This window comes from Sinocyclocheilus grahami, unplaced genomic scaffold, assembly GCF_001515645.1.
Source record: "Sinocyclocheilus grahami isolate Dianchi unplaced genomic scaffold, SAMN03320097.WGS_v1.1 scaffold685.1, whole genome shotgun sequence".
In the NCBI taxonomy this organism is placed as follows: Eukaryota; Metazoa; Chordata; class Actinopteri; order Cypriniformes; family Cyprinidae; genus Sinocyclocheilus; species Sinocyclocheilus grahami.
In genome coordinates, this window is record NW_015505864.1 from 70,766 (window position 1) to 81,485 (window position 10,720).

Sequence of the window (10,720 nt, forward strand, 5' to 3'; positions counted from 1 at the left end):
AAACAAATTAATTTAGGCTAAAACGAAACTGACACCAAAGTTGGGTCTCTCATTTGACACAAAATCAAATGTTTCCATATTCGCAATGTATTTGAATGCCAAAATATTATGTACTTCACCGGCATTCCAATATCCACCCTTCGTTTTCTTAATTTATTATTTAAGTAAAAATATATTTCTCGTATAGGCCTATTTATAATTATTATTATAATTTATATATATATATAGCCTAGCTTTATTATGTTTTTCTCCGCTCGCAGAAGCTCTGCAGGTGCGTGATGTGATGATGACCATGTGAATACTCATGTTCTGTAGTTTGCAGCTTTTTATTAATGTAAAATGAATCCCCGGGAAACAAATGTTAGTATTATTAACGGGTCACAGACATTTATCCTTTCTAATTTAAAATAATCTTGTCGGTTAACGGTTAATAATCGCTTAACGAGCGTCGGTTGGGAAAAATAACCGAAATGAACATTCCGAAAAAACATACAATCTACTCCACTTTCCTGCAGTTTTAAATTTATGTTCTTTTAACTCAGATAGAAGGTCATGCTGTGACGTATCGATCTGCCTTTGGTCACACGTTATCACGTGATGCGAATTCGCAGGCCAGCGTTCACCATGCTTGAACTTTGGAATGCAGCGAAATGCGAAACTTTTTTGCACGGGCTTGCGTTTCCGGTCTGACACATTCGCATGCATATGAATAGAAGTCAATGGAACAAAAAGTCTAGTGTGACCGCGGCTTTACAGTGTTAGGCTTTTCAGTTGCGCTTGTTCCTGTTGCGAGTCCTCAATCTGGCAACCCATGTGAACATTGAGTCTGAGGATGAGGAGGTGGGAGAAACAACTTTCTCTTTTGGACTGCAGTACCCATTTCAACCGCTAGCTGTCATTATTACATACTGCAGCTTTAAAGCCCTTAAAAATTGATCATTTCAGACAGAGGGTCAGAATGAGGGTTGAATAATCATTTTTCTGCATTTTTTTTTTTTGTGTGCAAAAAAACTTCATTAACATTTTAAGTGAACCTGATGGAACATATTAAAATAATACAAAATACATGTCATGACCCCTTTAATAAAAAAGAAAAAAGCAGTTTTACTTTTTGTTTTTCCCTAGTTCTACCAAAAACATGACCATGACTTCTGAGGAATCTGAGGTGCTTACCGAACTGTCATTTTGTGCAAAATGTATACCCCTACATACTACTTATAAAAAAAGGCCAGGATTCAGTATTTAGTCCATATATCACTCTGTACCACATATTGGGAAAGCAAGGTGTTGCTATTACTTGATATACATACAACTATGTGAAAACTACAAGGAAATGCAAGAGAAAAAAGCACAAAGCATTCCCAACAATACAGTAACTGTGCGTTCACACAGCCGCCGTCGAGAGCGTCAAAGTGGCCGGAAGTCATTCATTTTCAATGTGGGCTGGCGTCGAGCAGCGGCGCGGCGCGACTTGGACGTTGAGGGCATCGAGGAGAGTTGAAATCAGGTCAACTTTATGGTAATGAGCTATGACCAGAAGTCCACCGCTTGAGAGGATTCCAGAGAACGCAGTTCTGTAAACTTTGGTTCTGACCATATTAGTTCCCAAGCAAAATGGAGGAGAGGTTGACTATTGCTGTGGCGGGTTTCCCAATAATCTATGATGTGTCCCTGTTTGCGTACAGGGACATAAATAATATTAAAAAATGATGCGTGGACCAAGGTGTCTGAGATTGTTGGTGTTCCTGGTGAGTTGCTGATGTGCATTAACGTTATAGTAATAATAATCTAATGACATAAATAATAGTATAATAGTCCCAATGTTTATACCTGATTATACTTGCTTAACATTTTCAATGCAGGACTTTTACTTGTATCAGAGTATTTTTACAGTGTGGTATTAGTGCTTTATACATTATGAGGTAAAGGATCTTAATACTTCGTCCACAACAATATTTAATGAGGTTAACTTATAACGTTACCCTCATTGTGGTCAGTCTGCACAAGATCAACAAGCGTGTTTGCTTTGCGTCCCCTTTAAATACAAGATAAGTAGTAATAAAAAATGATTCGATCTATACGTCAGAGCGTCCACAAATCTTTCTACAGCGTTGTTGGCAGGGCAGCCAGAGCGATTTTTGACGCTCTCGACGGCGGCGGTGTGAACGCACAGTAAGTGCACAAGGCATCGAAGAAGCCAGACACACCCATTCCCATGGAGCATGTCACACTATAAGTACAGCAGCAAGCAGCTGTGTCATGTTGAACTCCAGAAATAATCAAAGCCCCAGAGATCCCGCCGAGCTGGAGCAAGAACACAGCAGATCCTAATAACCCTCTTCCATTAGCAAGCAACAATTTCCAACAGCTGAGAGCAGATGGAACAGAGGACCTTTAGGCTCCGACTTGACGTGTAAAATACCCACTGTCCGAGTCGTGGCCCAAAGAGCCTAGCAACTGGTAAATCAACACAATGGACGTGTTCACAGAGATCCTAGAGCTGTAAAATTGAAATACAAGCAGGGAGGAGTGCGGCCCCCTTTTAATTGTGCAGGGCTCTATTGTGCTGTACAGTGGTGCTTCAGGTTTGGTCCATCACGTCGATGTAAAAAAGCTCAGCACTCCCACGGAGATCCGAGCTAAAAACGAGCATGTCTGGGGAGAGGCATGACCACGGCGGCTGTAATTACATGACTGTGTCAGTAAAACGCTGGGGGGGGGGGGGGGGGGGGGGGGGTGGAGAGAGCAGGCGGCTCTCAGATCTACTGCGCAAAAGATGTGTAGGACAGCCTGCATGACAAACAGCAAACTACAGTGCATGTCCACAGCAAAAATCAACAGCTCCATTTAGATTATTACATTATCCAGGGAAATAAATGTGCGGTTTCCTCTTGCAAAACCACAATCTAGAGTGTCGTTTTGTGGTTGCTAAGGTGTTGCTACTGTACATGCTTGCTATGCATTTTTAAAATGTTCTGACTACTACGATGCTAGGCTGGTACAATGCAGTTGCTGGTTGTTAGTGTGTTGCTAGGCAGTCGCTACAGCAGTGGTTCCCAATTCAGATGACTGAGATCATCAGCTTGTTAGGAGAGAGCTCCATGAACCGAGCTGCGTTCTGATTGACAGGATCTCTACACAGTGTCTGCTCCCTATTCCCTAAGCACATTCACTTCACTAGACAAAATGTGCTCATTCAGAACACCCAGCAACGTCATCAAACACAGACGAAACTTCAGTAACTAGCCTACATTTTAGAGAAGTTTGAGGTATGATGACAATACTTCTGTAAATAAATTAACATACTTTTTTTTAATAAACATGCATATAAAAAAAGTCCAAGTGTATTGATGTAAAATGTGTTATTATTCACTGATACTAAATGCCAAAAACCAATTATTCAGAATGATATCTGCCGATACCGATAGTTTTCAGCATGGTTTTTTCCCCCCCAAACCAATGATTGCAAACTACGCAGGGAGCCCTCTCATTTGGGACATAATATTAGAGGTTAAACTTAACAACAAAAGTATTATATTCAATGCTATTTATTTTCAGATATAATATTTACACTCAAATACAAAAGCAAAATGCACATAAGGTAGTTTTCATGAAAACTAGTAGTAGTAGTTTTCATAATGAAAATGCTTTGAAACCTCATACTACTCAAAACTAAATGCGATATGGTGATTAAAATGATGTTTGTACTTTACTTTGGAGAGCCGCTCCAGCGCGATGAGCAACGCAATCAGTCCCAGTTCTAAAGCTACACAGGACACGGCAAGCGGTGAAATCACTGTGCAGCTGCCGCTTTCTCTCATTTTGGATGCGTTTTGTACAGTCAAAGCAGTGCTTGTGTCATGGACTCGTGGCGGACGTTGCCATAGTAATCGTAAAGCGTGACAAAATGACTAATCACTAAAGTCAGCTCATCCAAAAATTTTAATTCTGTGTCTGTTAACTCACTCTCATGTTGTTCTCGCATGTCAAACACACAATTAAACGTCCGTGCGCTGTAAGGTCTGCATTACTATTATTTCCCATTTCATATTTTATAGTTATTTCCCATTTCATATTTTATAGTTATTTCCCATTTCATATCCTGCGTCTTGTTTTTTAAATGCAAAAACACATTCTCTGTGAATAGTCGCTTAGGATTCAGCTTACGTGCATGAAGTGCCATCTACAGGTATTTCCCTAAACAACCACAGGTCAGATTTTCTGGCACAGAATGAGAGCTTATTAAATCACGAACACGATTATTTATTTTTGCTAATTATTATTTTATTTTTGTTAGTTTTTCAGTTATTGTTGTTAGTTTCGTTTAGTTTTAGTTTTTCATTTATTTTGACATTTTTATTTTATTTCAGTTTACGAAAATGTTTTTTGACCAATAGTTTTAGTCTTAGTTTCAGTTTTCGTTTACGAAAATAACCTTGGTCCTGCGATAGAGTCAACAGTCACTAGCGTGTGCATTAGCAGCAACAATAGCCTGCCCCCGGTCCTAATGCCCATCCAGTAAGGCATTTTATTTACTTAGGGGGCGCTGTTGGCCTACCTGTAATAAAATGAAAGTAAAATGCACAAAATTAAGATGTTTCTGATTAAATAAAACAGTAATTGATTTAATAAAATCACGAGTAAGATTTGTCAGAAGCTATAGCTTACATGAATAAAAATCATAAACATGATACTTGTAAATTAAATAAATTTATATACAGATTAAATTTACATACATTATTCATTAATGTGTAATATGTTTTTTTTTTTTTTATTATGAAACTTAAATACAAGGAGCTCCAAAATATTTTCTGAATTTTTATAACTCTTTTGCTTTAGACCATCTACAAATGTTAAATCTCCAAATAAAATGTTAAGGTTACCACTGCATTTGTCTGAAAAAAAAGAAAGAAATGCAGTGATTGACTTATAGTTGATTTAATTTTTTTTTAGCTTTCAGTGAACTCATTATAAAATAACTTAATTGTTTATTTAATTCTAACAAGTAATACTAAGTAATTTTGGTTAAAAACTATCCACAATTTAAAATAATTAGTTTATACATAGGAGAGACTTGGTGTTGTTTCCAAACAAAAGGAAATATATTGGTATCTGCATTGCCTATCGGCCAAAATGAGTTGAAAAATATCGGCATATCGGATACTGGCAAAAATCCAATATCGTGTATCCCTACTCCTACTATATATGTGATACATACCCAGAATAATATTTCCTAAAAGCATAGTTGTAAATGTGTTTGCTTACTGGATCCAGTCCCAAATTTTTAAAGATATGGTCCCCAGACATGGCTTGGATCCCTCATTCTTTGTTAATCTGTGGGATTTTTCACCTGTTTTAATAAACCATACCATTTAAGTTGGCTTTCATTGTTCATTAATGGTGCGGAATGAGTTATGCAGGAAAGTTTAATATTTAAAAGTAAGGGATTTTAACATTCTCTGATACCCAAGTATGAGCAAAAGTAATAGTGATGCTTGCTTGCTGACCTTTGAAACACTGTACAGAACAACATGGCACAAACGCATTAACAGATTCCTGCTGTTGACAAAGAAACCTTGAGAACTAGGATACGAAACTAGCTTTTGGAGAGAAAAAGGACAAAAACTTTGTGAAATTCAAAACCTGATTAAATTAACATTACCCATGACTAACAATGATAAAATCTACCTAGCGTTGTTTGGACTTACTTAATTTCTTTGTCCTAGAACACGTCCAAATCCTTGAAAAGGTTTCGGTTTAAAATGTACAATCCATTGCATTTCCACAACAATTTAAATTCTCATGGTATAGAAAACTGTACCAATCAGCCCAGATGAAAAATAGACAGCAGCAGATGGCCGATCATGTATGTTATTTGTAATCTAGTGCAACTGCTTAAACCGCGCAACCCCCTTCCCCAAGAGAAGACAGATGCAATGAACTACCATTTGTATAAATGCCTTTCACAATTTGTTGCACAAGTTGCTCAGAGACTAACAGAAAGGCAGGGGCCCTGCTTTCGGGGAAGTTTACATTTCATAGGTCATTGACTCTGTTCAGATATTTTCGCCATTAGATATTTCAGTGCTAAAGTCTGTCAGGTTAGATAACTACAAAACAGACCATTTCATTAGTCAAACACCTAACAACCAAAATTTAATAGGAATGAAGACAGGACTATAAGATGACAGAAATAACGCTGTTGGTTAAAAAAAAAAAAAGGGGGGTTTAGTGAGTTTTAAAGTTAAGTAATTAAGAAAAAAAGTTTGGAACAACATGAGGGTGAATAAATTATGACAATTTTAATTTCAGGGTTGAGTATCGGGCTGGGTATCGAGTTCGATACTTTTTAGGCACCAACCAAATTGCCTCGATACCATCGAGTATCGAAAAACGTCTCGTCGTTCGGTACCAAATTTCGATACCTAAGGGGTTAATCTCATCAACGTCAGTGAGCCAATAAGCCTGCAGCACTAGGTGTTTTCAATTAGAAGCGGTGTGGCGCAGATCGATCAGTGTTTGACATCTGCGAGAGCGATGCGAAAACGTACGGAGCAGTCTGCTCGTGGTACTGTAATACACTAATAGGTCTGCATAGTCGGTCCGCGTCACGCGCCACACTCAGAAATGTGGCTCACACGTGAGGATTTAGTGTGAATGCGTCCCAGCCCCCATAGCTGTAAGGCTACATTTACACTGGTGCGTTTTTGTTTTAAAATGAAAACGATCCTCATCATACTGACATTTCCACTGCGTTTCAAGCCGGCTTTTCACTATCTCCGACAAATGACAGACCGAAAGTCATTCATTTCCAGTGGACAGTAGCGCGGGAGCTGCGTAGAGTTCCAATCATATGCAGATGTCCGTTCATTCTACAAGACCGAAAGCACGTGTTACGTGACCATTCATGCACACTGTAGCATCATGCTACATAAGACCAGGGTTTAAATTGGGCCGGGCCATCTGGGGCTGAGCCCCGGCACATAGACTCCAGGGCTAGTCATTAAAGCTTCATTAACGTCAGACAAGTAACATGATTAAAACATCAGTAACCAAAAATAACCATGTAAACACCAAAACGCAAGTATTATTCTCTCTCCAAGAGAAATCAAAACACGCAACACTAAGAAACTCAGCATCTCACAGCAACCAGCCAATTCATTCCGCCTTTATTCTGTGTTTTGAACGAATCTGTTGAGTCAAAGTTTCATTAGCCCATGCATAAACATCTGATGAATCTGCCGTTTGAACGAATCGTTTGAATGAACGACTCAATGACTCACTCATTAAACGCTCACTACTGGCACCTACTGGCGTTTTAATTTCGTGAAAAGTATAATTTCCACCATCATTTCTTGTTTGTATATTCAAAAATATTTAAAATAATCTCATAATAATTATTTAATGCAGTTGTATTTTACAGTGTAAATGATGTAATTTGATAGCGTATCGATAATCACATTATTATAATTGAATTTATAGATCAAATGTAAGAATTTGAACTGAAAGTATTAATGAGATTAGTGGGAATAGAAAATCATTTGCACAAAAAACAAAACACACAGTCAGAGCAGCGATCATGGAAGAGAGAACACAGGCAGACAGCGCTGGAAGCTGCTAATGCTCATCATTAAATCAGTGGAAAATTAATAGAAATTATGATTCTGTCTGAGCTTTTTTATTTTTTTATTTTTTTTTACAGTGTAGTCTACTGGACTACCTTCAGTCATTTTGAATTTGAATTACCTTGACTTTTGAGAATTTTTTTAAGCATTTTCCTTGTATTATTTCTGAACATATACTATGTATAAGACAAGTTTGTAGGCTACAATTAGTTGTAGTTCATGCAACTTTTCTGCAACGATATTTATCAAGTGATTTGTTTAACATTTACATCATGTTGACAACTTCAAGTGTGGTGCACTTGGAATAGAATTTTCTTTAACTAGAGGGTTAATAAAGAAAACGTTACTTGAATCATGTTGTAGTTACATCTTCAAGTTGACTATTTTAAAATCATAAAAAAATCGAGATTCGGTCAAAAAAAAATTCAAGATTTAATTTTTTTGCTATATCGCCTAGCTTTAGTATAGTGTGAAACATCAGCGTATGAATACCCATGATTAATTGTAAACCCAGTGTAAATTATGAGCAGTGTGAAATGCGAAGCAAGATAACCCAGCATTCCGTTTAACTAAAGTTTAAAATGACCAAGGGTTAACCATTTAAATTAGGGCTGCACGATAAATCGCATGCGATATTTAACGCGCATCTTGTCAGAAAAGCCGGTTCTGTAATCAGCGGTAAATCTCCATCACGTGCGTGCTTTCACATTGAGCAGCATTAACTACACAGAGCCATTGTTCACTGACGAGCTGCGCCAAAAATCACGCGAATATGAACGTGGTTTTGCGCAGCTCTCAGTGAACAACGGCTCTGTTGCTCAATGTGAAAGCACGCACGTGATGGAGATTTACCGCTGATTACAGAACCGGCTTTTCTGACAAGATGCGCGTTAAATATCGCATGCGATTTATCGTGCAGCCCTAATTTATAGTAATAATTTCTGTGGGTGACTGCACCAAAGCTCCAGGAGATATGAAATATTGCACAAACTACTTTTAGGGTGCTTTTTTCTTCTTCTTTTTTTTTTTTTTGCTTGACAGTATCCTTCCCATTAACTTTTTCATTGTGTGGAAAGAGACCAACATAACCATTCTGCAAAACATCTCCGTTTTACGTGTAAAAAAAGACAATCAAACAGATCCGAAGCAAAACTAAGGCGAGTAAAAGTGTTCGTTTTGGGGTAAACTACACCGATAAGGCGACATTGGAAACAAATCTGGCCAATGTGCCAACGTCCTTTAACAAAAGTTGTGCAGTACATGTCAGAATATTTGGAACCGAATAGAGGGGCATTTACTCTAGCTGTTAGATGTGGCTTTAAAAATATAACTTGTGGCATGTGGCATTTGTTTGTATGACTCTCACACACAGATCTCTCTGACACGCACACCTTCGCAAACAGCGTAAATGCATGTCAGCCCCAGTGATACACAAGAAGAAGAAACCTTTGACTCATGGGACAAGTCAGCAAATAAATGACAAATACTGGATAACCTGTTACCACAGACCCATGAAAACAATGGCTTCCGTCTGTCTGAGCAGAATGAGGCCATGGGAAGGAGGGGTTGAAGCTCTTATAATCCTTGCTGGAAACTCGCAGTCATTAATCTGATTAATGTATACAAGTCTACAGAGCGTCTACAATATTTCAACTCAGAAATGCCCATTAATCCAAGCATACTTTTTCCAACAAGGGCATTCTTTCCAACAAGATCTGACTCCTTTGCAACTGGCAAACAACATGGTTAGAGGAAACTAAATACTAGAAAGACAGTACAAACAGCAAGGCCAGATTATTCTCATGAGGGAAATCATGCAATTTAAATTGTGCAGAAGGCGATAGAGAGCGTGTCAGAGCGCTATCGCGCTAGCCAGAATGGGGACTTTTATTATGTAACACGGATAGCCGGAAGAGACACTGTTCATTACTCGAAGATCGGCAGACTGCCTCCGCCGCTGCTAGTGATCGGGTTTTCTGCATAACATTCTCAGCAACCTGTGTATGCTCATTTGCAGTGGTCCCAGAGTCCATCCTCGTCTCTATCACCTAAACCACTTTGTGTCCACTGCAGTCCTCAAGCTTCTTGGTCCACATCTTGTTAGTAGACACAGACTGATGTGCATGTAAAGGCTGACTCCCCCTCTGAGTTGATCATATCGCATCTGTGAAAATAAACCTGTTCAAACTAATACTTCCCTCTGTGGTGTTCTGACCGACACACCTGGTTCACTGCGATTCAAGCTTGCCCTAACAGTATCAGGTAGCTCTTCGCTACACAAATTATCTCAAATTGTAAACAGATCAGTGACCTATATTTCAGCCACGCCGATTAATCGCACAATATTTGGCCATTTTGAGATTAGCGCACTGGAATATAGGGCTGTGCGATTTGGGGGAAAATATCAAATTGCTAATTTTTTTGACAGATATTGCGATTGCGATTTGATTTGCAAAGTCAAGCTTCAGCTCAATATTGTCAATAATGTGCAGCACAGTATGGGTATCATTACCCTGCTGAAAAAAACTATAGAAACCATCACAGAAATTCTTATAGTTTCCATTAAACCATTACAAAATTCCTTTTTGTTTTGGGCATTATTCCAATAGGAATTACTGTTGTTCTATTGATTGCCATCTGCCAGATTACATCCCACCAATAGAATCCATCAAATAGACACCATTATAGTTTACATTAAAACCAAACAAATTCCCATTATAACCCTGAAATCCATTACATTTTTTATTGTGTTTTGGGAGGGGTTCTATTGTGTTTTTTTTTCAGCAGGCAAGATTATAATGGTATAACTACTTTTACAGAATTAACTTAATTACTTGATTTCACAGAAATTATTTTTTTATAAATAAAGAACTGTATTTCTTAAGTCAATTATTAAAGTTTTACATATGTTACATAGGCTGATTTATTCATTTTAAGTACAGGGGATTTTAAGAGCAAGTGGAAAATGAATAAATTAACATTAACATGAAGCCCTAATAATAATAATAAATCACATATATATATATACATACATACACACCCACACACAATGTGATTTCCGTTTGTGATCATGTGATCTTCGGTTAGGAGATCTT

At 38.0% G+C, this 10,720-nt stretch overlaps 1 protein-coding gene across 4 annotated transcripts in view; it reads right to left on the reverse strand.

Annotated features, from left to right (window-relative positions):
- The window catches only part of LOC107559436 (protein kinase C and casein kinase II substrate protein 3), a 45,882-nt gene that overhangs the window by 26,734 nt on the left and 8,428 nt on the right, over window positions 1–10,720 (reverse strand). The window contains exon 1 of one of the 4 annotated variants that reach the window (XM_016243261.1): window positions 5,709–5,932. The exons of the other annotated variants lie outside the window; for them this stretch is intronic. The gene's annotated coding sequence lies outside the window, so the exon portion shown is untranslated. Of the gene's footprint in view, window positions 1–5,708; window positions 5,933–10,720 lie in introns of those variants that run through there. 4 annotated transcript variants of the gene reach the window in all.